Source organism: Schistocerca gregaria, chromosome 9, assembly GCF_023897955.1.
Source record: "Schistocerca gregaria isolate iqSchGreg1 chromosome 9, iqSchGreg1.2, whole genome shotgun sequence".
In the NCBI taxonomy this organism is placed as follows: Eukaryota; Metazoa; Arthropoda; class Insecta; order Orthoptera; family Acrididae; genus Schistocerca; species Schistocerca gregaria.
In genome coordinates this window covers 226,946,526-226,953,880 of record NC_064928.1, presented here as the reverse complement: position 1 = coordinate 226,953,880, position 7,355 = coordinate 226,946,526, and the positions used below count along the sequence as shown (strand labels likewise).

General features: G+C 41.1%; 1 non-coding gene across 1 annotated transcript; it reads right to left on the bottom strand.

The window, feature by feature from the left end:
• Positions 1 to 492: 492 nt before the first annotated feature.
• On the bottom strand, positions 493 to 567 carry Trnat-ugu (transfer RNA threonine (anticodon UGU)). The gene has a single exon. It is a non-coding gene; the product is annotated as a tRNA-Thr (tRNA).
• Between the last annotated feature and the right edge of the window lie 6,788 nt (positions 568 to 7,355).

Here is a 7,355-nt window from a genome sequence, read left to right as displayed (position 1 = left end):
TTAGTTATATTATTACTTCGATTTGCCGATTTTCAATATTCAAAACAGCTAATCCAATACGGAGGGCAACCGATTATGTTTTGACCAATTTTTACCAAAAATGTATTTTCGTTATTTACGTTTAGTCTGCAAGTCAAGGAGTATTTATCAACCCTTCCTCTACCTCTGATTGTTCCTAGACAGCAACTTCCTGTTCTTCTTGGCAGGAAAAGCCGATCTGTCAAAGCTGGATATGCAGCACTCGGCAGCCTGCACTTGATATTCGTCCGTATTTTCGGTGAGTATGTTTGCATGCATTCTGCAGTATGAATCATTTTGAGCACGTGCGACACGGGACGAGTTATCATCTACATCTATATGGATACCCTGCAAAACACATTTAAGTGCCTGGCAAAGGGTTAATCGAATCACCTTCACAACTGATAATTAATTGAAACCCTCAGCTGCCGACAGGTGTTGTTGATATACTTCGATGGGGACAGCTGAAAAGTGTGCCCCTACTGGGACTCGAACCCAGAATCTCCTGCTTACAAGGCAGACGCTCAATCCATCTGAGCCATCGAGGGCACACATGAACAGCACGACTGCAGGAATTTATCCCTCGCACGCTTCCCGTGAGACTCACATCCCCAACCGTCCACAATCCGCATACGTAATGTACTTAATAGGTATTTGTCCATCCACTCATTACTGGCTCACACTAAGGTGACGATTCCCGTAAGAGTTCCGGCAACCTGTGCGCATTCGCACAGACAAAGGTCAATGGCTGGGTAACATTTAACCATAGATATGAAGATAGTAACTGCTCTCGAAAGAACAGGCGCCACTGACGACCTTGCAACTCTTCTAGAATACATGATAGACCGGCCGATGTGGCCGAGCGGTTGTAGGTGCTTCAGTCGGGAGCCACGCGACCGCTACGGTCGCAGGTTCAAATCCTGCCTCGAGCATGGGTGTGTGTGATGTCCTTAATTTAGTTAGGTTTAAGTCGTTCTAAGTTCTAGGAAACTGATGACCTCAGATGTTAAGTCCCAAAGTGCTCAGAGCCATTTGAACCATCAGTCCCTATGTTTACACACTATTTACAGTAACTTATGCTAAGGACAACACACACACAACCATGCCCGAGGGAGGACTCGAACCTCCAACAGGGGGAGCCGCGCGAACCGTGACAAGGCGTTGGACACATGGCGGGTACCCCGCGCGGCTCATGGCAGCCGTGACACTGCTTCAAACAATGGACTGTAGAAACTTTTGTAAAGCACGGATTAAAAAAAAAAAACTTTCTGTTCCAAGAGTCTAGACAAGTACACCTTTAAAAAATGCAACTACAAAGAAATTGAATTTTCGAACGTTTTGAATGAGAACCTGTCCTTATGGAACACCGTTGATCAAATGTCACAGGGATTATATACTCAGGTTTCACATGTGGATTAACACTTTCTAATCAATATCCGGAATGAGCAGGGCTTAAAACTTTGAAGAGTTAAATTTCAAGGGCCGTTCTCTTGTATGCAAATAGTTTCACAGTAGAAATTTCTCTAGTTTTATTTATTAATTTATTTATTTATTTTTTGCTGTAGGTAAAGAAGGATAGCATTGTGAGGAGGGGGAAGGGGGGGGGGGAATCTTGCATCTCCCACCTTGGAATTCTCAGTACAGAATTTTTATTCATTACGAGATTCTTAGCCACTTGCAGAAGTGATTTCGAGTGATTCTGCAAAACTTTTCCTTTAGCCAATCGTAGCAACTATAGGATTCCGTTCCTGCTGCATGACATGTCTCGGAACTTAAACTGACCAACTCATTTGCATAAAGAGCTAGCTTATCATCCGCTTCTTTACTTGCGTAGACCGTTCATGGTCTGCAAAGAATTTTTTTCTTTAATCGTTTTTTTATGTCTTTTATAAACTGCAACACTTTCTAAACTTAGCGCCGTTGAAGCATGGTCTTTTACTGAATGATCAAAAAGCAATGCTGACAGCTGGAGTCCAAGGTTTTTGTTAATCAAGCCGTTTGTATTCTTGTGGTGATATCTCCGTACAGTCTTTCATTCCCTAACGCATATTTCTTTATATCTAATTGAGAAGTGAAATACCGGTTTTCATAGATGCAGATTTAAAATATTTTAATATAACGCAATAAATATTTCATTAAAATTTTCATCCCCTTATGCTCGAAGTTCCAAAACCAGAAAAACACGTAGTTTTTAAAAATTGTAACATATTAGCCGAATACGAATTGTCAGATATATTTAGCAATCCTTTCGTAATGAACCATTTTCTGAAACATCTCACACCCTTTAGGGGTTGGGTTTTCAAAAACAATTAGACACGTATTCTTCTATTTAGAGCCGAGGAGCCAAATTCAAATCTTCATCCATTTAATTCTAAAAATGCTCTCATAGTGAAATATTTCATAAAACATTACATCCCCTATTTCACTCTATTAGTGAGTTAAATTTCCAAAAGCAACGAAACACATTTTTTTTTACATCCAACCGAGATGTCAAATACCTATTTTCATAGATGTAGCTATAAAAATGCTTCAGTAGTTCTTTAATAATGATTTATTTTCAAAAAACCTTCACTAATTATTTTATCCCCCAATGGAAGAATTTCGGAAAATGCTAAAAACCTGTTTCTTTTTTGTATCTGACTGAGACACCAAATGTCAATTTTCGTAGTTTTGTAGTTATAGCTTCAATAGGGACATAGGGACATATTTAAAAAAAAAGACTTTCAACCCATGTTTCACCCCCATAGGAGTGAAATTTCGAACAATCTCTTCTTAAATGATGCTTTCAGCGTAAGATTTACACCTTCATCAAATTTCAAGTCCGTATACTTTGCAGGTTGGGCTGGAAGGCTATGGGTCAGTGAAACCTGTGCCCCTATTGCACCTTCTTGGAGGTTGTAGTTCCAAAAACAGTGAAACACGTAGTTTTCAATAACACAATATTCATAGATTTCGCTTTAAAAACTCTTTCGCACTGAAATACTTTCATAAAACATTACATCCTATATTCCACCCTCTTAATCGTTCAATGTATCAAAAACAGGTTTTCATATATTTCATGAAACATTTCATCCTCTGTGATATGGGGTATGGTAGTGACACTCCAAAATCACAATAGTAATCCGTTGTAGTTGCTACATATTTTATTACAATCAAAAGCATTATAAAATCACAAGGCCAGATCAGTTGGACAAATAATAAATAAATTTCGTTAAGTGGAACGAGACCCGTAAAACTTGAAATTTGAATATGGCTAGGTATATATACTTAGGTAAAGCTTTACTTAAATAGCACAAATGTCCATAAAATTCATAGCAGAACTCTCACTACTTGCAATCAGGGGAGAAACAGATTAAGCGTAAGAATACAGATATTTAACGTTCGGCTTGCCAACTTTCCTAAACAAAACTGTATAAAAATGACTAAAACAATTAAGGGGGTCCTTTAAGTTTGACTAAACGGACCTTCAAATTTACTTACTTAGTTGATTAATCAACAATATTCTTAGAATGATTACAACTAGAACATGACTATATGACAATACCCTTAAAATAAGGTTGCTTCAATATTTCGTGTGAATTGGCGATAGACGCGAGCAGACCAAGGATTCAAATCAATACAAGAGATCCACGAGGCAGAGAATGACATAGAAATATACTCAACATGGCAATGCAATTGAACTTTGGATGCTATAGTTCAGCACCGGAAAGATGGAATCACGCAAAAGTGACAACATAACCCAAGATGTAAAGGAGAGGACATGGCCTCAAATATCTCTCTGCCACCGTGGTGCTCTGCTCCCAGTATGCTAGCGTCGACCGCTGCCAGTTATCTCTAACACAACACACATCAAGAGCAGACAATTTTCTGAGACATAAACTACACAACCCTATCTGGAGAACAGGTGAGCAATACAACTGGACTGAAACCAATGAGCCTCCGTGAGTTACTTGGCCAGTGCCAGCCCTTAAACTTTGATTAATAAGATCGCTAAAAATCATACCGAAGTTAAGATGACGAGACTTATCTCCAGGTTCGCCATATTAGTGGCAGAGACAATGAATTGGCGACGCTCTTATCCGTATGTTCGCGGCAGAGTCTGGGGAAGGCAAGGGCCACGTGGAGCCGGATCTGGGGGTCAATTTCCTTCTCTCCGAGACACCCGGCTTCTTCTGCGACTTAGCCGGCAAACAGGCCGAGGACCCCGGGTGGGGACCGATTCGGCAGCAGTTGGCGGATGGCGAGGTCTTCGGGGGGTGGGGTGGGGGGGGGGGGGTCTTGTGTAAAGGGGAAGACAACCGTGGTGAAGGGAAGGTCTGTATTCCACAGGAACGAGTTAGCATGGCACTCAGATATTTCCACGATTCGGCGGTAGGGGATCATTTGGGGTTCTACAAGACCTTGAACAGAATTCGGGAACACATGTTTTGGCCCAACCTATATGGCGATGGCATGCGATTTGTTGGCAACTGTGTCCAGTGTAAGCGCGGTAAGCCCGATGTTGGGCCGCACAGAGAACTACTACAGTCGGTTAGCGAGCAGTGTCCTCTGGACCGCGACTCAAAGATCGAAACATCGATCGACGGAAACTGGCGCCAGAAACGCACCAGCTCACTCTATTTCATCCCCTTAGGGGTTGAACTTCCAAAAACACGAAAATACGTATTTTCTTATTTGTAACCTTGAAGTCAAATACCAATTTTCGTAGATATAGCCTTAAAAATACTTCCATTGTCCTTCCATAATTTTTTATCTCAAGATAAAATGTTCACCTACTATTTCACCTCATAGAGGTTAAATTCCCAATAATACTGGAACACATATTTCTTTATTTCTGACCTAGAAACCAGATACAAATTTTCGTCTGCCTAGCTTCAAAATTACCTTAATAGCTACATGTTTCAAAAATCCTTTCATTTCCTGTGTATCCCCCTTAGAGGTGGAATTTCGAAATATGCAGTATAAGCGGTATAAGATCAACAACCTTTCCAAATCTCAAGGTTTATTTTCCTTGGCGGTCTGGACTGTGTGAATTTCATAGTAATGGCCTCCACACACACACACACACACACACACACACGCACACACACACACACACACACACACACACACACCACTAACAATGCCACCACCACCTCCTGGGGAAATTTCTGCAGACGCCCTTGTTCCACTGCAGTCATATTTTGCCGACGACCTACATTTAGCAGCGTGGGAGGGATAGTGTCGTGCAACAGACAGTATACTCAGTAGACAACGAACTGTTCGTTGTGAAATCAGGGACATAGGAACCGAGACTGACACAGAAGGTGCTGAAGGTGAAGCACACTAGACTCGTGTCTACCACGGCTTCAAATAGCATCGATTTACTATGAACGGAAGTTCCGAAAAGTGAGCAAGTAATTTTACAGTAAATTCAGTACCGATGGTGAGGATATACAACGAAAAACATTTCTATAATATTTCAGAAATAATGAAACATTCCACTCAAGTCGCGCGGCAGAAAACGCAATGGATATGCTTGCACTTAAGACGGAAGGCCCCACGTGCTTACGCAGGCTTACGACAGATCACAAAATTCGGCAGTAGGCGTAAGCCAACCTCTTGTGCTGCCATCTGTTATTGATGCCAGGCATCAAGGTCTCAGTAGTACCACCATCCACTGGAGAGTAGTTGCTTTATAAGTACTCCGTCTTCAGGCCACGAGTGACCTACTGGGACAGCACCATCCGACCGCCGTGTCATCATCCGTGGAGGATGTGAACAGGAGGGGCGGGGATCAGCACACTGTTCTCCCGGTCGTTATGATGGTTTTCTTTGACCGGAGCCGCTACTATTGGGTCGAGTAGCTCCTCGATTGGCATCATGAGGCGGCCTGGATGATCACCCATCCAAGTGCCTTCAACGCCCGACAACGCACTTAACTTCGGTGATCTCACGTGAACCGATGCAACCTCCGCGGCAAGTCCGTTGCTGCAGATATTTTAGAGTAGTTGTTACGTTTCATAATTATCTAGTTTACGGGGAAAATGTAAAAAAGGCGATTGTCACCGAAGCTACAACTAATCTGAATTTCTGGTTAGTTATCAAGTGGTCTTATGTGCAAGCCTGATTTTTTCATCCTTTGCGGTGGGAATGATTCAAACCCGTCACGTTCTTCTTATGAGGTGTTCTATTTATTTTGCACACAATGATCGTTTGTAGTTGTGTTGAGTTACCACCTTGATAAATTTTTGGATGGCGCACGTATCATAACTGAGATCTGCGCTTGCGCTTAATGGCTGAAGGTCAATTAGCGTAATGAGTAGTAGCGAATGTTATAGTAACATGTTTGTAAATTATTTCAGGTAAATTACCTTAGTAGTGTAATATTATCAGTATACCAGTACAGTATGTGGGCCAATTACGTTAGTCATGGAATACTATCCGTATAAGACTATGTCACCTTGATGTCCCGGAATTTGCTTCAATTTTGGAATCCACGAAAGAACTGGAAATTTTCCTTTACACAGCTTTCCATATAATTTCTATTACAGTGATTCAGTCTTGTCTGTCACTCGACTTTTCTGACTGTGAAATAAATTCTATCGCTCATGTGCTTATTACCTCTTCGTGTTTCCATTTGCCGATATTGCGCATAAACACATACATATATCAACGTTGCTATGTACATTGATGGAACGACACACTTTTCTGTGGCCACACTGCAGTTTAGAGATAGAAAAACCGATCAGTTAAAACGACATGGGTATTTTAGTTCTGAATAACCGATGTCTTTCGGTATTTGTTTGCTCTCGGTTATAACAAGTATCTTTTTATATTTTCCTGATAACCACGTAAAAACAGATATACCAATTAGCCACAGTTGTCGTAGTAAAATTTTTAGTTTTCAAATAAACCTTTTTTAAAAAAGACGAGTAATTTTTATTCGTAAGATTGCCATAGCTCTGAGATACTGCGTTATTACAGAAAAAATGGGAAAAGTGATGTATGCCACTTTAATAACACTGCTGATAGAAACGAGCAACAAGTGAATTGGTCCAACATTGCCGAGACAATACTGTGCCTGTTATACAAGCAGTGCGCGAGAATGGACGCAGTTTCTCGCTGTTGTCGAACGTCAGTTGTAACACAGAATGGCACCATCTGGAAGCCTGGAAGTATTTTACGATATGCAGTACGAGTGAAGCACAATGGTCGATTTGGTCGACTTGCGACATCATACAAGGAAAAAAGTTAAAATTTTACAAATCATTCATAGTTCGGGATAAAAATAGAAAGTGCCTGATCTGCTGCCTGTGTCTACGTTATCTGCTTTTAGCCGTTAACAGAGAAATTAA